The sequence below is a fragment of the Lygodium microphyllum genome, chromosome 25 (assembly GCF_053477565.2).
Source record: "Lygodium microphyllum isolate KBCC chromosome 25, Lygodium_microphyllum_v1.1.10, whole genome shotgun sequence".
Taxonomy (NCBI): domain Eukaryota; kingdom Viridiplantae; phylum Streptophyta; class Polypodiopsida; order Schizaeales; family Lygodiaceae; genus Lygodium; species Lygodium microphyllum.
Genome location: NC_141159.1, coordinates 112,896,006 through 112,919,392, shown reverse-complemented (window position 1 = coordinate 112,919,392; position 23,387 = coordinate 112,896,006).

The window sequence follows — 23,387 nt, the reverse complement described above, 5'->3', positions numbered from 1 at the left end:
ATGCATTCTGATTGTTTTAAGTACCCGAGTGTCTATATTCGGATATCAAATGACGAAGTTATGATCCAAACAAGTTGTAAACAGGCATAAAGCAAAAAAAACGAAAATAGTGAAAAGCTGTAGAAAAGCAAAAGCTGAAAGCTGAAAGAAAAAAGCCTAATGTGTGTGAGTGTGGATAGAAAACTATATAAGGAGATGAGAATGGAGAGTTAAGGGCCTTCCCCCTTGCTTACAAATTGTATTATGTGAGAGAGGAGAGTGGAGGGTCGCATGCTAGAGTAAGCTCTTGTCATGCTAATTTGGAATTTGGAGCCTTTGGATGTCAAAGTGTCAAGCCTCGGCTCAAGGATGTTAAGGTATGAGAATATATTTCTCTTGGTTTGTTTTCGAATTATTGGTATTTCCATTGTGTGGTTGTGTGATGCTCTACCCACATACGGGTTTTAAATTTTTTGTGAGCTATAAGAGGCATTGTTTTTAGTCTTGTTTTGTGGTGTTTTATCAAATATCTGAATTTTTCAAATTGAGTTGTACATTCGACAAAGTCAATTATCTCAACCGGCACTCCTTAACGTCTCATTATTGGGTTGTGAGTGAGGCTTGCTCTCAATCACCACTCACGTAACATCTCTTTTTTTGTGCCCCCATTGAGGAGTGTTGAAATTGACATTGTTGTTGTTTTGAATATGAGTTTGTTTTGATTTCTTGTGATTGTTGAAAATGGTTGATAATTTTCATGAGTTCCATGGTAATCATACTGAAGATCCTGAAAGATTTTTAGAAAAAATAGAGATGTGTTGTTTGATAGAGAGAGTGACTAATCTTGAGGATAAACTCCAGATTTTTAGATATCAATTGCAAGGAGAAGCACGAAATTGGTTGCTTGACTTTGAGAGAAGCTTGAAATTTAGGAGACAAAATTTGGTCTATGAGACCATTAAAAATGCATTTTTATTTAGGTTTAAAAAAAGAGAAAGTCAAAGTGAAATTTGGGCAAAAATAGAAACTTGTGTTCAAAAAGATGATCAGTGTGTTGAGGACTTTGCTAGGGAATTTGAAAGATTATGGAATCGATGGAGTTTAACATTGTTAGAAGGTGAGATAGCCCCTGTTATGTTGAAGATAATGTATTTTATAAATGGGTTGAAATTAGAAGATTGGAGAGTGAAAGTAGAGGTAAAAAACCCTAAGACTTTTGAGGAAGCGGTAAAGATAGCTCAATATCAAGAGAGGAAGACCAAAAGAAAAAAAGAGTTAGGGTTTGATGAACCAAGGGAAAAGTTGAGTTCAAGGCAAGTTGAGAGACAAAGTCAATTATTCCAACCGGCACTCCTTAACGTCTCGTTATCAGATTGTGAGTGAGGCTTGCTCTCGATCACCGCTCGCGTAACAACGTGCAACTCGCGGGTCGTCGGCCGCGCAGTCGGACCAGTTCGTCCGAGTCCCAGAATAGGATTGCCCTATCTCTGGAGTCGGACCCTCCAACTCCAAAAATCAGACCTCTCCAAAAATCGTCCAACTCCGAAAATCGGACCACCTTTCCGATCTGATTCCCAGAATCGGACCAGTCCTAGAATCAGACCACCCAGAATCGGACTAGCCCCAGAATCGAACCATCCAACTACTAGAATCGGACCACTGTAAGAATCGGACATGACCAAAATTGAACCATTGGGCCGATCAGACCAACCCAAAATTGGACGTCCGATTTTGATAATCGGACTCCTGAAAATCGAACATCTGAGAATCGGACAAAAAACTGTCAAAATCAGATAGGTATCTAGAACACAAATTTTGACACATTTAAACCCCAAAATTGACCCCAAAGGCTACGTAGAGCTAAAGGCACATCACAGATCCATCACTGGGCTAAAACTTAGAGCAATTAGTTCAAAATTTGGCTATAAACAGTCCTCCAAACTGTGCATGGTGTTTATCATAACGGCCCTGCGGGCCGGGGGGGACTGCCCCCCTTGAACCCCCGCAGAGGGGGCTTTGCCCCCTCCACACCTCCCCCAAGTAGGTTGGAGAGAAAATGCGTGCCGTGACAGGTCCTACAAATTGGACCTTGGTGTAGTAATGGCTCTACACGAGTATGGATTCTCACTTGCAAAAGAGAAACCAAAAACCCACACCCAAACAGAGAGAAACAGACCCTAGAACATAAATGGGCCAATCTAGCCATCAAGGGCAAAAAGGCCACACCACGAGAACACAAAGACATTATGTTCAGACCGTATCTAGTCAGAGCAAAATGCAACATCAGCAAGCTACAAAGGGGAAGATGACTAGACATGACACTCTTAACGAGAGATGTACCTTGAGCAGCACTGCACAGACGACCCAAGACATCGGTAGAGAATCCACATCTGGTCATGCAATTGGGGACTCAAGGGCATTTGTCAGAAGGCTTAAGTTTACAAGCCAAGACCCGGAAGATGAAGACATAGTACCACCTGCTTATCTTAGGGTCAAACTCACCACGAAAAGGGAGCATACCATCGATGCCCTGATTGATGGAGTAGATTTTAATATCTTGACCTATGAATCATGGACCCTACTAGGCTAACCAGAGCTCACACCAACTAGTGCAACTCTTAGCCCTTATGGGGGACACCCACAAGTGCTCATAGGGAAGTACAGAATCCTTGCGACAATTGAAACTAAAAGCTTGCCTATCCTATTTCATGTTCCTCCAAATAGTGCTAGTTACGGGAAGGAAACCCTCCTAGGAAGGCCCTTCAAAAGGGCGACCAAGTGTGAGGCTGACTATGTAGCACAGAGGATACACTTGACACTACCGGGTGTGAGGATAGTCACAACCTTTGGCAAGGGTGACCTCATCGAACCTCGAGGAAAAGGCAAGGAAGGTATTGACGTAACAGTCAAGCCTACTAACGAGAGCAAGGACTTGTTGGAAGAGTTGATACAAGCATAGGTCAAACAACGAGAACCAGTGAGTGAAGCCATGTCTAAAACAAGAAGGTCAAGAGACAATGCCAAGGACGGGCTTTGGACTTATAAATATCGTAGAAGATCCCAAAAGAAGCCCAAGCCTTATAGACAAAGGCATCGATGGAGGGTCAGCACAATGCCATGATGGATATCCAAAGCGTTGCTACATGCTCAAGGGTATTACACAGGTAACCGATGGATTTGGGTACCAAAATCCCCTCCTAAACCACCTCTATCAGCTGAAGGCCAGATTGCATCCAAAGCAATGAAGCACAGAAGGAAATCTAAGAGAAACTCCAGGTCTCAAGGCAAGAAACCAAACAAGAGTATTCAAAAGAAAGAGCCTCAGCCTAACATGCTTAATAAGCAGACGTCATATGTAACCATTGAGCGTGCACAAAAGCCATTAGTGCCCAAAAAGCCTTTAATTTTCCAAGAGGATAACATGCATCATAGGCATAACATTGCTCATGGCAAGGCTGATCGCTCAACAAAGCAAATGGCACAATCATCTAATAGCCTCGAGCAAATCATTCAGCCAGTGCCAAGTCCACCTAAGAGTCCTAGATCTCCTACACCCTCTTTTTCCAAATGGACACAGGAAGCACAGCAGCAGTCGTCAAGGGTGGCTGCTCACTCCCAATCTTTATCTCCATCTAAGCTTCCAAATGTCCAAAAGGTGGGACATGACACCATCCGTAGCTCTCGGCCCAAGGATATGCATGAGCAACCTAATGTGACTAGATCAACTCATGTTCGATCTACACAGATGAATGCTCAAGGGGCAACAAAAGACACGACCACTTTAGATCACCCTAGGGACTTGACACCGCAATCCACTAAGGGTAGCCAGCCCACTGGATTAGCCGCTACTACTTCCAATTAGGGATCACAGCAGTCACAGCCCTTGGCTGTGACAATGCCCCTTGCGGAATGTGTCCTTAGCAGTTTATCTGTGAAGGAGGTATGGCAACCAACTTCCTTAACAACTCCAGCACTTCCAAAGTGCCTAAAGCCTAGGCTAGAGGAGTTAAACACAAGGGAATTGGCTGAAGAGCTAGACTCTCCCAAAAGGGAGAGAGTTGTACCCTCACAACCTGACGAGGCTATTCAGCAGGCCATGGGAATGTCCCATAAGGACACACTAGAGAAAGAGAATGTTGAGGCCTAACCAAGCACATCAACAGTTGGCCTGGTCCAAGGTCCTGAGTCATTGAGAGATACACCTTCACTGACCAAGAAAAAGAGGAGAAAACAACAAAAACAACAGCAGTTGTAGGTGGTTGTGGACCCCAAGAACATTGAGACGAAGAGCACTGGAGAGCTGAGGAATAAAGCATCGATTCCATCCACCACCGAACCAATTGATGCCTCTCCTAATAGCGGTGAAACCTCAGACACATCTGTGTGCTTTGAAAAATCAAAGCAGTCGTTACCATCAACGGCTGCTTGCAACACTCAATCCACCGATAATAGAACTCGCATTGACCAATCAAGAGTGGATACAACGCTGTCACAACAGGGTGATAAATTTATACCAGTCACATCCAAGGAGAACCATGACGCAATGACAAAGCCTCAGGAGAAACATGAAAACCCTAGGAGCATAAGAAATCCTAGCATTGGCCAAACTTGCTCGTCTAGGCCTGAGTCCCCCAGCTACGCTAAAGCCTAGGAAAACTCCTAGAACCTTGCATGAGATAGCAATCGAGCAAGCCCTCGTTGAACATAGAAGTGTCACAGAGTACTTAACTAAGTTGGATGCTAAGCTCAAAGTGTTTGCACGTGTCTATGTCCTGGCAGACATGGGCGCTATCCCTAAAGAGCAACTCGAAGAATACTTGCCATTTCCCTTATCCTGGGAAGAGCAAGAACATATTGACAAGCACTATAATAGGCTCCTATATGAATGCATGCGACTCATCTCTAACGAGGAAGCCGACGAACTGTGCTTAACTGTCACATTCAATGATGTGCTCCGCCAACCAAATCTCTTAGAGATAGAGTAATTAAAGTGACTATCAGAGGGTCGAAGTCAATTTGAACAACGTTGGTGTGAAAATCACATTGCAATGGCCAAACTAGGAGCCCAGATCAGTCTCTCAGAGGAGCAATTGGCCAAATGGCGGTCTCAACGAGACCCAACCTATGTGGCACCAACTTCCCTTCGAGTGTGCTGACTGCCATTCAGGGTACGTACTTACCTGAAACTAGCCAAGAGAACTCTCTATTTGATAAGGTTCTCACTGAGGAGGAGTTACACGTTGCCACTAGACTCGGACAAGGTTCCATGCTACTCAATGTTGCAAAATATCTATCGGTATTGAGTAAGCTGCCACGTGTACTAGATGCGTGTACCACGCTCCAATACAATCCGGAGTTCTACAATTGGCTTTTATCCTCGTGAAGTGACATGGATTCATGGATATGTATATAAATAAACAATGACTTTTGTGACCCTGTATAGACACTATCAATACATACAAGCAATAATAGTCAAGCGCAGGGAGAAGCGTTGGGTTCAACAGGCTAAGCTCCTTAGGTCCTCCTCTCACCACACATTTAGAAGTTGTGTGACCATCCCCATCTCCAGGTGGAGGGCATGCAACCCTCATTACAACCATAGGAAGCGCCGACCAACATCTCTGATGGTGTAGACAGGGTACCATCCCTTTCTATACACCTTTCCCCCTTTCCAGTCTATCCTTCCATGGATGAGCCTTGCCCCACTCCATGACAACCAGTCCACGTAACTTAGTATGGGCCAAGATCTACTAATGGCTGGAGGCCAAATGAACATCATCATTGGGGTCATCCCTCTACAACAAACACTACATGCCTCACCCCTCCCCTTAGCGTCATATGCGCTTGATAACCCACACTATAATCCCTTTCATGTGAATGGTTTTATCCTATGTCAAGGCCTAATCCTTGGTTCGCATTTTGCAGGTCCCCCTACGTGGAAGACATGGAACACCGAGGGTACCTGGCTTGCAAAGACGCTCTCTGCTTTGTCGAAGGGAATATGCAGCACAAGCTTCTCTGTCGGTGTGCTACGTGCCTACCCTCAAAAGGTATGCAAAGAAACGAGGTCCTAAGTGACATCGCCCCGGACGTAGGCCGAAGAATCCTCAAGCCAAGGGAGTAGAAGCTCAAAGAAGCACACAAGGTGTGGCAACACCGGTTGTGCAAGCCCCCAACAGACGCTTGGGCACCAGGTGCCCAAAGGCAAAAAGGCCAGCTCACGACAAGGAAGAATTCGATGCATTGTTCAAAAACATTTTGAAAATGGTTATGGCTAGAGACTATACCATTCAGGTCCCAGCTGACATCTTCCTTGCCCAACCTCACAGGAGCCCCTCACCAGTAAAGCCTCAGTTGCCTGACCACCCGAACTCACCCCGCCTCGTGCAAATTGAGTAGCCCCTATAATATATAAGCAACTTAGCAACGGCCATCCTGCCATAACTTTTTGTCTTTTGATGGTTAAAGGGGCAGGCTCCCCACTTATACACACTTTCCTCACCTATTGCTAATATATGCCAAGTCTTTAACAAGCATCAGAATGGGCATCGCAATCAGCATCATAGGATTTTGAAAAAGTAATATCTTGACATGATTGCATTTGTTCGTTGTACATGACACATGCGACTTGCATATACTCTCATGAAGTGACAAGTGGATGCAGGATGACACAGGTCTTCGTGCAAACGTGTTCAATGCCCAAGTCATCGCAAGACCACCAATCTCACAAAGAACCGCGACAAAACCACTCTGTCGAATGCGAAGAATCACCCTTACGAGTGCCCACATCACATGACCCAAAGCATAGTCATGGGATATGCTCTCTTTCTGGGTCAAGCTCTACAGTTGGCTCACTACAGTTGTTACCTCAATTATATCGACATCGCGTGTCACAAAGAGGTTTGCAAGATCTCAAGTGTATCTCCCCATCTCAACAACTTCTTCTCTAACAACGAGGCTAGGGCGCAATCATCATTGTAATATCCATTTCTTGAGCCTTCGAAGCTTGACATTTCCCAACCCATTGAAAGGCTGATAGCCTCAACATATTGCAATGGTTGTACTCAGGCAAGTAAAAAAAAAAGCATAAGAAAAAAAATTGAAAATGAAAAAAGAAAAGAAAAGAAAAGAAAGAAAGAAAGAAAAAAAAAAGAGAACGAAAAGATAACAAGCACCCATGATCACAGCACAACACCTAGGGGTCCTCAAATTAGGTGTGTCCAGTGACCTTAGTCGGCTAGCTCCGTCCCTAGTCTCCTAATCCCTTAGCATCACCCACAATTGTTCAAGGCACACCAAGGGCGGGACATACCTAGGGAGCTTGTCTCGCCTATGATTAGACCTGTCACCCTGACCCATTCACATGATTCCCTCTTGCACTCTACCTTAATACCATTGCAATCAATTGTGGTAAGCACCGCACGAATGGCCATGAGAAGTACACTGTCCTCATCATGCAAGTCCAATAGCTACCAGCTTACTGATCATGTAGTGTCCCTGTGTTCAATGATGTTACGTTGTGCAGTCACATTGCAAAGGATGTCGCAGACACCTTCACGTGTACTTCTTCTCAACATGGACAACTTTGCTTCATCCACACATCGTTATGAGAAACCAGCCCGCGGTCTTCTAACTGCATAATATCTAAGTATGCACAAGCACTCACATAATATCTGCACCAAAATAAATACACAGTTTGGATCCTCAAGTGCAGGACATTACTCTCAGCTTGCTTAGAGTTCGACCTGTCTCCCAAACTAATTAAACTATGTCTTGTGCACGATAGAGAAGACTAGCACTACCCCTAGGGAGAGACCACTTAGGAGAGGTTTTCAATTGCAGGTATTGAAAACTCCAACAAAAGTTTCGTTCGCTCTTCATCGACACTCAACTCTGAATTCCTATCCTTTATCATCTTGCAAGCCCGCCAAGAATTGTCATGTGCAGAATCCCCAACAAACTGCCACTTATACTCCATCAGTGCAATCCCCACAAAGAACAGCCCTACCACCAACTCCAATAGCCCTACCACTAGCCACCTAGGCCCCCAACGACCTTCCTCCCCACCACTACCAACACTCCTCCATGGCAACCGCAAAGGTCCTTGCCACCCACGTCTTCGGTGCATGCTAAAGCCTGCTACCTACGATGGTGAGTGTCATGGGAGTGGCACTCGTCTAGGAGAGGGGTAATGTTAAATCTCAAACGAACGAAGGTGGAAAATCCGGAAAAGCTAAAGCAGAAGACAAAGGCCAAGGCAAAGTGAAACGGAAGGTAAAGACGCACAAGGAGAAAAGTCCTAAATAAGGGAGAAAGGCGCACAAGGAAAAGTGCAAGTCAATACTTTTGTAAAAGAGCGCAAGCGCATCATGGTTTAATTCAAGGAGCGCCGGGCTCTCACCTGTGCAATTTGTAAATGTAGACAGGCGGTGGAAAGGAAGCTAGGAAGATAGAAGGACAATGGGGAAAATGGCCTAGGCCACGGTCAGCCATGTAAAAAAAGGGGATAAGGGGATGACTGCCTTAAAGGGATTTAGGGTTTTGTATATAAAGTTGAAAAGTGAATGAGAAGCTCAGCTCCTAGTTGAGTTGTCCTTAGTTAGGTAGGTAGTTCAAACCACCACTTAGGATGACCTTTTTGATAGTTCTTTTTGTCTTGACCGTGTTGGAGCAGTAGGTTAGTCACTAGCTTTGGGCTTTCTGTGAGATTATATTAGGCCTACTCCTCGTGGATTTCTTACCTTGGTTTTGTTAGGGGGTAGGGTGAGAGCTATGGTGTGTTTTATTGTATATCTATCAGCTTGATGCTCTTTGTGGTTGTGTTTATGTGCAGATCTATTCGTGGGATTCAACGGGTTGAGTCACCCTATCCTGTGGTCACCAATGAGCAGTGAATTTTGACTCTGTGAAGTGCTTACAAATAGCCAAAAAATCTAAATTTCAAGAGAAAAATAGACTTCGTCGAAGGCGAGAGCTGCAATCAGTACGATTTTAAGCAGCAAGCAGTCGACGCGCTTCAAAAATGGTTTAAAGACCCACCAGACGACAATTGGGAAATTTTCATAATTTCTTGGTATGTCAAATGAGACTCCAAGAGATGCCCGGCAGTGGGGGACTTTGAGACGAGTGCGAAAAAATTTTGAGCTTGTGAAACAGACACCGAACACGAGAATGGGAGTGCCCGGAGCCAAAGACCAAAAAAGGGGAGCTGTAAAAAGACTTGTAAGGCCAAGGGGGTGTGACCCTTAGAGTCTGCACCCCAAAATTTGACGAATTTGGAGGGGGGGATTTTTTTTCGTGAAAAAAAAGGAGATGGCGATGTCCTGTTCTACGCCAATTTTTTAGGGAGAAGGGGCTATGGGGGCCAAATATCAACCCCCCCTTCCCCCCCCCCCCCCCCAAGCAATTACATACATGACCTACATCTTTCCTATGCTCTCCATTGTAGTCTCTCACGTGAGCAATGGCTCCTTGGATATGGAGAACCAAATCTCGTCTTTCTCTCTTGTCCCTCTCTCTCCCCTCTATGGGCTGTTTATAAACACTATCTTGAAGGAGGAATGGGAAAGGAGATTGAAGCAAATGATGATGGAGATTAATGGAGATGCTAAAGATTGATGTGCAACATGAAATTGAGAGAAGTGGAGGCTCCATCCACTAATCATGCAGTCATTTAATGCGTCTCGGGTTTCATAAAAACACGGTATGACTATTTTTTATGAAGGAAATGAAGTTTTTTTCACATTTTATGATGGAAATGATGTTATTATGCGATGAAAATTTGTGTGAAGGCTGTTTACATTATGTTTAATTATTGTACATAAAAAATTTCTGATTTCATAATGATTTACATGCGCTATTTAAATCTCGCAAACCCGAAATGCACTTTTTAAGGGTAAAATAATGGTTTTGTTGTTTTGGGTGGGTGAAATGTGTTCCTATGGGGAAAAATGGAAAATAAAACTGAAATTTAATGTGCTGAAATGATTGGTATATGAAAAAATCAAAAAATAATAGTGATTATTTTCAAATAAATACATAAAAATTAAAAAACTATGAAAATTTTAGATATATGCTTCATAAAAATTTAAAAAATATAATGAGTGTTTGTGAATGTATGGTAGTGGCAGAGTATGAGGTTTATCCTTAGTTTGCCCTATCTTCTTGTCAAATTTTCCGATATATCACTTTTCCTACATCAAAACATGACAAAATAAACCCCTACACCTATGCAACAAAAGCAATACCTAAGCGTAGGGAGTGGGGTGTTTGAATGATGCGATTTGGGTGCTAATTATTGTTGATTGTGTTGATGCATAGCATGATATAGGGTTTGTTGTATTTTAATTAAAAGGACAGTAGCATGAGCATTGTCTCCGTGCTATCCTTATATCGCCGCAATGAGTTAGTGAATGAGCAATGGAAAGCCTGGTTGTGCACGACACGTTTCTGATTGAAAATTATATTTGAGCACATTAGGATCATCCACTTTTGCATGTCCATATAAACCATGGTATCGGAATATGAAGAACTGGATTCATAGCACATGTTTTCCGTTATGATGACCTACACTTGAGAGTGTGAGGGATGACCTAATCCGTAGGCTAGTCCATCGGGTTTTTTTTTGGAATTATTTGGTAATGACACATGGTATCTCCTAGAATACATTCAAGATGAAAGAGTGGAGCTTGTATCATATGTACTTTATATTGGTGCGACGCATCTTGGGGCCAATCCCCGAGGTGTAGGAGAGTCACACTGGAGTTGTGGCAATCAATCGAGAGGAGCTTCCTTATGTTTGTGTTACGAGGCACTATGCCTATATGTTATGGGATCTCCCTCTGAGAAGAAGAGATGGTGAGCATTGGACTATGACTCAATACAAATATAGAATCAATTAGTGTAGGGTGAGGCTTAAACCTTCTTGGCCCGAAGGCCATGTGGTGGGGTTGTATGTTGTGTGCATGAGGTCTAACTAGTGTCATAGTCGTGCCGGCCCATTTTAGGTGTGCTAAAGTATTGACCCAATGCGGTAGAGAAGGTATCCACAAGTAAGAAGAGAATTCAGTGGTAGACATATTATCTCAAGCATGCTATGAGAATGAACATGGGATGATGGATGAGGAGGAAGAATATGACTTTAGTGCTAATGAAAATGATGTTTTGATTGGTGAAATTGAATTGACAGCTATTGTAACTATAGGTATATCTCTCATTAAGGCAAGGACAACATTAAATAAGTACAGCAAGCGGTTTGTCAAGTACAAGTGTTGTAATAGTGAATTCAATAATTTAGGGAGTTACTACAGCACTAACATGAGCTAATAGAAGCTTTTGCTAGTTGTTACAACACCAATAGAAGCTTGGACAATAAAGAGAAAACACTTTAGATCCTATGCATCTTGTGTAGAGAAGAGTTGTCGAATGAGAAGTTTAAGAAGATTAAGAGGAAAGCCTATGGGTTTTTCTTAAAAGATGGATTGAAAGGGGAGCTATAAGCTCTACCCCAAGACCTACGGACCACTTATTGCTCAAGTGTTTCGAACCGAGCGGCCATGGCTACCTCTCACATAGCCGATGCGCAATGCCTACCTTACGGGTGTAGTGAGCTTACCTTGATGCTCGATCGAGTACCCTCCTCTTTCTTGCACACCGGTAGCTCCACAATCCTTGAGGCAAGCTCAAGCAACCTCAATCCCTCTCCTATGAGCTTCATCCTCCATAGCCACGCGTGAGACAAGAGAAGAGAAGAGAGGTGGGGAAGATGAAGAGAGAAGATGGAGAGCTTCTTCTCCAAGATCCCTCACTCTCACACAATCACTCCCTCACTCCCTCACACTCTCTCAATCCCTCTCTCAAGCACAAGCAAGAAAGCAAGGAACAAGAGAAGAAGAAGAAGAAGCTTTGGCCACACACAAGAATGAGCCTCTCATTTACTTTTCAACTTTATATACAAAACCCTAAATCCCTTTTGGGCAGTCATCCCCTTTTCTCCTTTTTTACATGGCCGGCCGTAGCCTAGGCCCTTTTTTCCATTGTCCTTCTATCTTCCTAGCTTTCTTTCCATCGCCCCCGTCCACATTTACAAATTGCACGAGTGAGAGCCCGGCACTCTTTTACAAGATTTCAGGGTGCGCCTTTTTATTTTAAAATGCACCTTTTCCCTTTTGCATTTGCCTCGGACTTTTTAAGGTTGCCCTTGCACTTTTGGCCTTTTCTCCTCTTCTTTCTTCAGTCGAACTACCTTTTTTCCACCTTTGCCCAGCGTCTTTTTTATTTCCTTTTGCTTTCTTCGTGTTGGGGTTAACATATGTTGGGGTTAACATTACCCCCCTCCTAGACGAGTGCCAGTCCCATGGCACTGCGGTGGGACGTAGTGGCTAGTTATGCCGGTTGCTAGGTGGAACAGGTAGGTGGCTGACACTGCTTCCAATGTGGTTGGGTGAATGATAAGTGATGGGGTTTAAGGACGATGACCAGAAAAGATTCCAGCGTGCTTTAGGCTCCATGAGAATACTCGGCATCTTTCACCCTGTTGTAGCGCCCCTTATGTAGCCGGTCGTTTTTGGAGTATCTGAAATGCTTGAAGCAATAAGCAATCCCTTAGAAGGATGGTGTTGGCACCTCAGCTAGTACTTCTGATTTTTCCTTCACCAGCTGCTCTTAGCTTTGGATCTCAGCAAGGAATAGCCTTTTTTGATTGAAAGCCATGGCCATGAGGGCTTCTACATCTTTCTGGGCGGTCTCCAACGCATCTTGTAATCTTTGCGCTTCATCTCGTAGGTGTTTTGCTTATGCTGCTGAGACTCCTGGCCCTTCACTCTTCAGAAACTCGATTTCACTTATTAATCTATTTTGTTCTTCTAGCTCCTACCACAAACGGAGCTCCATGGTATGTTCTTGTGGTGCACTGGCTTTGCCTTCCTAAACCTCCTGTCTTAGCGCTTCCACTTGAGCGACCTTTTGCTGTAGATCATTGTATTGCTGCACTAGTAGCTTTAGACTCCTTTGCTCTACCACCAGGTTCTACTCTTTGTCTTCCAGCCTTTGTCTAAGGCGGCTTTCGTTGTCCTGGGCTTCCTTTGTTTTTGCTACTAGCTGGTCCTGCAGGGCCTTGATTTCTCTTCGTCGGTCGGCTCCCTGCCTTGAGACTTCTAGCCTGAGATCAGCTGACGTTTCTTTTTCTTTTTCTAGCTCCATCAAGGCCACTTTCTTTTCTTCCTTCGCCTTGTCTAGTTGTGCCAGTAGCTCAGCCACATATGCATCATAGTCAGTGTCGGCAGGCATGGGAGTATGGGGTGTGGTGGTTGATGCCTCCAGTCTTTGTCTTTTAGGGTCTTGCTGTGACTCTGCATCTGCGCGGCAGCGGGCCTTTTCAATCCGGTTCCTGGTACGATCTCGGCCACTTTGCTCACTAGCATTTGCATCATGTTCATTAGTTGTGCCGTGTCGAGAGGAGGTGTGGGTTGTGTGGTGGTTGGAGTCGTGGTTTCAGTCGTTGCAGGCACAAAAGAGGAAGGAAGTGGATGTAGTAGGGACTTGCCCTTGCTTACAGCCACTGGAGCTGCTTCCACACTTGAACTAGCTTTGGCTTTATGATGGGGGCTCACAGGTTCGAGCTCTCCACCCCCGTGGGTCTCTTTCACAGATCTTCGTGTAGCCTTTGCTAACTCGGCCAGCTCCTTCAGTTTCAGCTCTTCAGCTTCTTCCGCCCTTCTTTTCCTGTCCTCTTCTACCTTCTTTGATTCTTCTCTTATCTTTGCAAGCTCTTCCTCCTCTTTCCTTTTTCTTTCTTCCTCAGCCCTCCTAGACTCTCTTTGAGCCCTCTTGATTTTAGCTCGTTCTTCTTTGCTTAATTCCTCTTTCATTTCCTTCTATCTCCTGTCCCCTTTCTTTTGTCCTTTTGGTTTGCTTGCTTGTGTAGGCGGCACCTCCTGTTCTCCCTTGTCACTTATAATTCTTTCACTTGATTCTTCTCCTTCGTGGTGAGGTGGGCTTTGATGCGATGGGCTTTGATGTGCAGCTTGCTCTTCCATGACTCCAGCATCCTTTATTGCTTCATCTATGATGGCTGTCAAAACACCACCATATCTAATTGTGGCCACCTTTGAGGTAGGTTTCTTCCTTGTGGAGCGTGCTGTTGAGGCAGGGGATTCTCCTCCTGTTGGTGCTTCCGCTTGAGTGAGAAGGGCAGCTGAGCTTTGAATGGTTTCTGCACGAACCCATTCCAGTCTACCTCCTTAGGGACTCCTGTTGCGATGCTTTCTAACAATGGGACCCAGATCCTGTTCATTAATGTGTTGTACCTTTGGCCCGAGAAGAGTGTGTGGATCATCTTCGCTTGCACCCTCACTGCTGGATCCGAGATGTCAGCCAAGCTGATTCCATCCACTGTGTGCACCTCTTCTTTCTTTACCCCTAGCATGGCGTAAACATCCCTTCTCAGTCGCCTCTCTTTCTTGGGTACGAGCCCCAAGGCCTTCTCTATGATTGCCGCATTGAGGGGCACTTCAACTCTTCTTTCCTGCTCCCCTGTCCTCACGGTGACAGTGCCACAGTTCCTGCCCTTGTCAAAGTTTCTCAGAAATTCAGCACACATGCCGTAATCCACGGCCTGCCCCACCTTTTCCACATACTTGTGGAGGTGGCATCTGTCCACCAATTCTTTGACTGCAGGTTCTTCCAAGATGGCCTCATCCAGGTTCAGCGTGTGCTTGAAGGTGAATTGACTAAATCCTCATGTCTCGACGCTGATGCCGAACTTGGTCATCTCTTCTTCAGAAAATGGGAGTTTGCCCCCTTTGTCTTGTCCTGCCATAATGGTTACCTGTCAACACACCATGCCAACATTAATGCTTAAAAATTGGCTTATTTCTAAGAAAACTCAATTTTGAGAGAAAAATGTATGTGTCAAAAATTGATATACTTGCTTAGAGGCTTGAATTTTAGAGATAGGCTCACCACAGCAATTGCTATTGTTTTCCCTTTGCAGTATCTTCCATTGAAACTCAATTAATCATAACATTCTGCTAGATAGCATGACTCTCATTTTGCTGACTCTCATTTTGCTCTGCTCTTGCTCACATTGCTCCCTCCCATCTTGGATCTTTCAAGGAATGCTTCCTAGGATTAGCACAGGAAGTACGAGGCAAATGCTGTTTTTCGTGGATTGACTTATTTAGCCAATAACCAATCATAGAAGCTTGGATTGTATTCGAGTTGGGCATGACAATCAAGAGCAGATGGTTGGATGGAGACTTGCGAGATGTAGGTCAAGATATCATGAAAGAGATCTCCAGTATTAAGGCGGCTTGCAACATGTAATTCTTCTTCCGTAAGGAATTGGTCAATGTAAGGGTGAGCGAGCATATGGTCCTCTAAATGCTGATTGCGGGTGATGGCCAAAACCCTAAACGAGATAGGTGCCACATAAGTAGGGTCATATTCGATGGTTTTAACTGCCCTGCGTTGCTCAACATTGGTCATTATCCGGCAACCTTTTTTTTCCCATTCCAACCTCCGAAAACCTCTTGATGAAGAGGCCCTTAAGGCGAACAAAGTTCGTACGTTCTGCATCATCTAGACTAGAATACCAGGTCCTCCCCTTATCGCCTAAGCACAGGCCGAAAGCTTGAGCTCGCTGCACAGGGTTAATAAGGCCATTTGCCTCACATACTTGCTTGAACTGCTCCATGAAGCTGTACAGGTCACTGTTAGGTTCGTATCTAGCTAGTTGTTTTGCTACGATGGGGATTCTAGCCTGCCCTTTAGCCCCTTGCATGACTCCCAATCCCAATAGTAGCGCGGTGGCTAGGGCAGTAGCGCGGTGGCTAGGGCAGTAGCGCTTTGTTCAATGGACGTATTGTCCAAGAGTCACTTTGCTACCAGTTCGCTCAATGTCATGTCAGCCTTTGCTGCCCGTTCCCTCTCTACATTCGGTCCAAATTTGGCCGCTCCAGCTAGGTCTAGCACTCGTCTAGCCTCGTACATATCTATGTCTTGCTGTAGCCTTCTAGTCCTTTGCTCATGGTTGTAGGCAATTATGCCTTCTAGCACTCTCTTGATTGCTCTTCTCTCTTCTTCCAGGTTTGCTACCACTTCCTCTATAGGTTTGCCCTGGATCACAGTCCTAGTGAGTTGATCGTATTTGTGGACCAGTTCCTGGACTGAGGTTGGAAATTCTCCTAAGTCTAATTGGTCCTCTCCTCGTTCGCCTCTTAATCCCGACATTGTTTCTGCTTCCAGCTCCACGAGGTTGTCAATAAATCCAAGTATCTCCGGCAGCGTCCAATCCTCTATATTGTTGCTTTCCGTGTTTTCGTGTCTTCTCCAGGTCCTACTAGTAGGGCACTCAGGCACCTGTCTAAGTCTTGGGGTCTTCTCCTACTAGTGGGTTCCTTAATGTTATTAGATATCCTGATGTGTTCCTTGTTATTTGAAAGCAGCTGCAATCCTTATTCACACGTTATGCTTAGTGCTTTCGTGGTACTTGGTGCGAAAACAGGCTTTTCTCTTTTCTTGCAGTGCAAACTTAGTGGAACACAAGAGTGAAGTGTTGATGCAGAAAGCGTTTAATGCGAACTCCACTCTGTTTCTCTCCACATTCTTAGCCTGATTTGAGTTCTAAGCTCGGTTCCCGGCTATTCTATGGTCTTTCCGAAGGTCTGTGCTGCGTTTTCTATTCTGCTCTAAGTTCGATTGGTCTCTGAGGTTCTAATCATCAAACTGCGTCTTGGGGGTGTTCAGGGTTGTGTCCTGGGGGTCAGGTCTGTGGCAGGGTCAACTAGAGATCCTTATTTTTCCTTCTGGCAGGATGGTCCGATTCTGGGAATCGGATTGGGAATCGGACAGGGTTGGTCCGACTCTAGGAGTCGGACGGTCTGATTCTTGCAGTCGGACAGAGTGGTTCGATTCTTGCAATAGGACAGGTCTGGTCCGACTCTAGTAGTCAGGTGATCCGATTATGATGGACAAACAGAGTGGTCCGATTATGATGGGCGGTCCGAGTGCCACATGGCACGTCCGATCGGACTGTCCAATTCTGGGAATCGGACAAGGCTGGTCCAACTCTAGTAGTCGGACGGTCTGATTCTTGGAATCGGACGGTTTGACTCCAGGACTCGGGTGGTCCAATTCTGGGAATCGGACCACTGAGACCTGGTCCGACTGCGTCTGGCGGCAGGTGCAATTTCGGTGCGTTTCAATTCCACTTGACACCTGCTACACACAATCACAAGAGACTTTCCAGATATGATTAGGGCACTCTTAAGAAGCACCAAACTCACCTGGAGTAGCACAAATCGATGGCACCCAGAATCGTGATAGCACTACCTGTTCCTGGCAACCAGAAGCTCTCTCTCTCTCTCTCTCTCTCTCTCTCTCTCTCTCTCTCTCGCAAAGCTAACCAGTGAAATGAGGTTTGCCCTTGCCTCCCAAGCCTCTTAAGGTCCTTTCCTAGCACTGCAAAACCTTAAAGCCAGTTCCCTTTTCCTGTTTTATCCAGAAATTTGAATCTGGTCCCCTGTTTCCCTGTTTCTAGTAGCAGCCAAAACCTTCTGTTTTCTCTTTTCTTAACCTAATCTATCCTTAATCTAGTGCAACCAAAATGCAAAACAGAGATGTAGAATGGTAGTCCTACACTAATGCTTCCAACAAACCAAAACACTTACTTGTTTCACGGATTAAAACCTCCTAAATCTCCTAGCTATCTCGAGCACCGGTTCAGGCTGCAAACCCTACTTCTATGCTCGATTCGATGCGCGCGGAGCTCAAGGCTCGATTCCGTCGGTCTCGGCAACGAAACCAAAATGAAAGGGGAGCTACAAGCTCTACCCCAAGACCTACGGACCACTTATTGCTCAAGTGTTTCGAACCAAGCGGCCATGGCTACCTCTCACATAGCCGACGCGCAATGCCTACCTTACGGGTGTAGTGAGCTTACCTTGATGCTCGATCGAGTACTCTCCTCTTTCTTGCACACCGATAACTCCATGATCCTTGAGACAAGCTCAAGTAACCTCAATCCCTCTCCCATGAGCTTCATCCTCCATAGCCACGCGCGAGACAAGAGAAGAGAAGAGAGGTGGGGAAGATAAAGAGAGAAGATGGAGAGCTTCTTCTCCAAGATCCCTCACTCTCACACAATCACTCCCTCACACTCTCTCAATCCCTCTCTCAAGCACAAGCAAGAAGGCAAGGAACAAGAGAAGAAGAAGAAGAAGCTTTGGCCACACACAAGAATGAGCCTCTCATTCACTTTTCAACTTTATATACAAAACCCTAAATCCCTTTTGGGCGGTCATCCCGTTTCCCCTTTTTTACATGGCCGGCCGTAGCCTAGGCCCTTTTTCCCATTGTCCTTCTATCTTCCTAGCTTCCTTTCCACCGCCCGTCTACATTTACAAATTGCACAGGTGAGAGCCCGACGCTCTTTTACAAGATTTCAGGGTGCGCCTTTTTATTTTAAAATGCACCTTTTCCCTTTTACATTTGCCTCAGACTTTTTAAGGTTGCCCTTGCGCTTTTGGCCTTTTCTCCTCTTCTTTCTTCAGTCGAGCTACCTTTTTTCCGCCTTTGCCCTGCGTCCTTTTTATTTCCTTTTGCTTTCTTCGTGTTGGGGTTAACATATGTTGGGGTTAACATGGATATTTGTGGAAACATGCTAAGAAGAAACACGGTATGCCATTGCAAGTTTTGGGTGACAAAGCTTGACAAGTAAATGTTATGCTGGAATATCATGAAAGCTTATGGGCTAGCCATAGAGGCATTTGGGATACTTTTGCAAAAATCAAATAAAGATATTGGTGGCAAGGCATATATAAGGATGTTTCTCACTTTGTAGAAACATGTATGACATGTTAAATGTATTAATATGTGAGACATTGGGATGGGGATTATAGCCTACATATCTATTGTCTCTTCATTTTAAGTGGGCAGTCAATCTAGTCATAATGCCTACAAGTCTTTAGAAAATGAGGTATCTTGTACTTGCCCATGAATACTTAACTAATCAAGTGGAAGGGAGAGCTCTATGTACCAAGACAACAAATGCAGTGCGTACTTTTCTCTTAGAAGAGATCTTTTTTTGGTATGGCTATGCAGAAAAAACTACACTAGATAGGGTGAGCTAAATGGGAATGAAGCCCATTATTTCTTTACACAGTTGGGGATAAAGCTTGCTTTAACTTGAGTATATAACTCTGAAGGAAACGGAAAAAGTGAAAGACATCACCTGCCTATTGTGAAGGCATTGGCAAAAGCATATGGAGAGAAGATAAAAGAGTTGTCACAATTACTCCCTTATGCCTTGTGGGCTGACAAAACAAGTCATAGTGTTGTTACAGGATATATACCTACTGAATTGATGTATGGTCAAAAACCTATCATGACGATAGAACACATGATAGTCACATGGAGTTTGCTACCTTGGGAAGAGGAGTTGTTGGCCTTACATATTAGATAGTTGGAAAGGAAGTTAGAAGACATAGAAACAACAATTGCAAAGCTAAGGGCAGCAAGGATAAAGAATGAGAGACAATTTGACAAAAGACATAGATTGAAGACCAAGAACCATATAAGATGGAGATTGGGTGCAAGTTTATTACAGCAATTTGGAAAACCACCATAGTGTCATGTATAAAGTCTCCAAACAATGGACCAAACCCTATGTGGTAAGACATGTGTTTGATAATGCTGCTTATGCATTAAATGAGCTCCATGGGACATCCATAAGAATTTTTGTAGGAAGAGAAAGAAATTATTCAAGAGAGGCACGAATCTACTACCTATGAGTTGCCAAAACTTGATGAAAATAGTAGCAATGATACAAGGGCTAGCCAGGAAGATATGGAAGATAAAGAAACAAAGGAGAATCATGGTTGTAGAGGATGAGGACTCCGAATCTGGTGACAACTAGGACTTTGGCACATACCGAAGGATGTGCAAGTTTAGAGGGGGTGGATGTCATGCCGCTACGCGAACACAATGTGAAAAACCCTGGAGTGCATCGTCATCCGGTTTTCTTATTAATCAAGAGAGTCAACATCATTGTTAGTATCCATAGTATGGATGGTTCAAAAATACAAGATTTTTGAAAATTTTTAGCATATTTTTTATATTATTTATTTTAAATATCCTAAAAAGGTGTAGAAAACTTCTAGAGTAAGGTAGCATACAAAAAGCAAGTTACTTTTTAGCTAGTTTTGGAAATTTTCATTTTAAAAAAAGGGCTCTCAAATTCGCGTGGCGCACAATCGCAGATTTCAAGAAGCAAACAATGCTCTATGATGGGGAGGAGAGAAGGAGCGATTCTAAAGATTTTTCCTCAAGTATCCTAAGGTTTTACCTCCCTTTTGGAGCCAACAAAACCATCAAATTTATCATTTGAGTAGCAAAGAAGAAGTAGCGTTTGGTGTGCTTTTCTTTGATATAAGAGGGAGATCCATGAGATCTAATACTTGGAGATTGCTTCCAAATAGTAGTAAACATTGTCTAGATAATCCAAGAACCATTTATCTTGGAGTTTAGACATCAAATGATTAGCCTATGATTGCTATAATAACCAGGAATACTGATGCCAGGAGGCATATTTCACGGTGGATTCCGTGCCACGGTGGATTCCGTGAGGTTTTACAATGGATTCCGTAAACTTTGTTGACCGGGGCTCATACACAAAGTGGATTCTTTGTGCGAGAAGTTGATGGGGACGCCTATCCTTTTCGGGCGTTTCATTAATTTAGTGTGTACATGGGTGATTCCATAGCGGGTGATTCCGCAAAATACATATTAAATTAATAAACGTTTATGAGTTTAGAGTGCGCACTCGTGATAAATTAAGGTTAGGATTGATTTCTAACCAGTTGATTTATTTATGTAGGTGAAGACTGCTAGGTATTCACTTTTGTCAGTTTAATTGTATTATTTTACTAACGATTGTGAATGCTTCAGTTGATGTGTAGAGATAGCAGCAGTGGCGGAGGAAAGCATTGGAGGATAGCGTGTATTCGAGTTATCACTTATATTTTGATGGGCGCATACCTTAGGCATGGCGCCTATATTTTGTCGCACCTATTTATTGAGGCATTGGATATTTATTTATTATTTTGTATGCACATGGGCGCACGGTTATGATATTTGTATTTGGACATTGTATTGGATATGCATAACTCTTTGGGCGCCCGCCCATTCGCTTTATTTCTATTTTGTGCTAAAGCAAACTCAAAAGCCAAAAGTGTGCTATTTTGTAATTTGGGCTATTATTTGAGCTTGAAGATGATTAATACATAAAATACATGCTTTGTGGAGCGCTCACACAAGGCATGGGGGGAGATTGCACCCAATTGGTCTCTTGTTCATGTCGTGCATGCTTTCTACCTTGAGTTTTGTGCAAAAAGTAGAGTTCTTTTGTTCTTGGGGACCTTCCAGCGTTCACTATGCGAGCATACAGCATCCTATCTATGCACCAGTGGTATCAGAGCGAAGATGAGATTGAGAGCTTCCAATCGCTACCCATCTTGTGTGAAGGCAGAGCTCCTGGAACGATCAAGCTCTACGGTCAGTCTCATCGCGAACGGTCGATATGGGTGGATTCCTGGCGGTCAAGAACCTCTGTTTACAGCCTCTGATCGCGAAGGACCGGCCTGAAACGGCGGAGGACCACTCCTACATCTCTCCTTCCAAGTCATTTTTCCCAGTCAACACAGATAAGCTTCATCTCTTTCACAAAGCTTAAAAGCTTAATGTTAAAGGGTAGAAAGCTTAGTTTTAAGCTTAAAGAAGCTTAAACTCAAAATCGTCAACAAAACGGCAAGAGGACGTGCTGGGCGGCGATAAATCCGTCGAGGACATGAATATGTCCTTAAAAAATTGACGACATGCTGAGAAGCTTAAAGCTTCTTAGTAATCTAAGTTTACTAAGGCTCTCTAACTCCTCAAGTTCAAATTTACCTATTCTGCAAGTCCAGCAAGTCACCAGAAGTTAGAACTGACTTGTGCATCCCATAAGGACTGTTCCTGCACATAAGCACTGAACTGCAAAGTTATTCCCTGGAAGACTCCGTTCGCATACGCATACTTGCTGAACCAGTTTCAGCACACGCAGAAGGTCATACGCAAAATTTACGAAGATTTCAAACCCGGCAATTGCCAAAGACAAAGACCGTGAAAGCCAAACAAAAATCTATAAGCCTTGTACACCCGACTTTGAGCTACGCTCATCCCGCTAATTGGATTTTGAGAGTGTGAGGTCTTTTGAAGTTTTGCATGATGACGGAACAAAATATGGATGATTTAATGGCTGAAGGCGATCTTCCTAAACCTACAATGGAACAAAAGTTGGATTTAATTATGATGCAGTTGGACGAAGAACGAAGAGCCCGGCAAGCATTGCAAGTTCAATTGGCCAATTTACAAAGATCGACTACCGACAAAGAGGAACCATCGATGCAACTCTTGAAGCTCAATACATTATTCACACACACCATACACACTATTCACACTATACGCATTCATTATACACACTATTCCACAGTATACACCACACACACAAAGTGTGTTGTAGTTCTACACACTTAGTCACACACATGCACTCTCCACTCCAACACATTATTTGAAACTACTTTGATAGATCACCTCCCCTAGAAAGGAGGAGATGAAAATAAAGAAAATGAGAAAATGTGTGTTAATGTTGAGTGTGTCAATGCACTATGAGAGAGAGCCTATCAATGCACTGTGAGAGTGTAGTAGAGAAAACCCATGTTTGTCGAGTCCAATAGAGCAAACCTCTACTTCAACAAGTTCAATTCTATAGCAAAAAATTTAGAATGACCTTGGGACTTCTATCACTCTACCATAGATGGGAGCATTGGCACTTGTGAGTTTCAATGGTTGTATTCACTTCAATTTTTCACAAAAAATTGTAGCAAGTTGAGACTCTATATATCTCCTTGAACCTCCAAGAATTGGGGCTGGAACATTTGAAGACAAAAATTGTAGACTTGGGATACTTGATGCAAATTTCGAGTCTGCAAGTACAAGTAGAGTACACAAAACTCAAGTGTGTTGGCACTAGAATTAGATTTTGGATGAGCATTGCAAGGGCAAGGTGGGAGGAAGTGGTAAAGGATTTCATATCCTTTGGAAAGCAAAAAGACGAAGTGTGTTAGTAGATAAGGTCAGGAAAGCAGTTAGAGAGCTACTGCCAACAAAGTCAAATGATTCCTTGAGCTTTCATGTATGCTAGGGAAAATAAGGTATAGGGATCTCGCCAATGCACTCAAGTTTCTACCTAACTCCTACCCCTCTTTTGTGAAGTGAGAACTATTTACCATTATCTAATACAACATCATGATGTGTCTAAAATGAGTCAAGCTTAGCCTTTCATAACAAAAGAACTCACAAGGATAAGATTA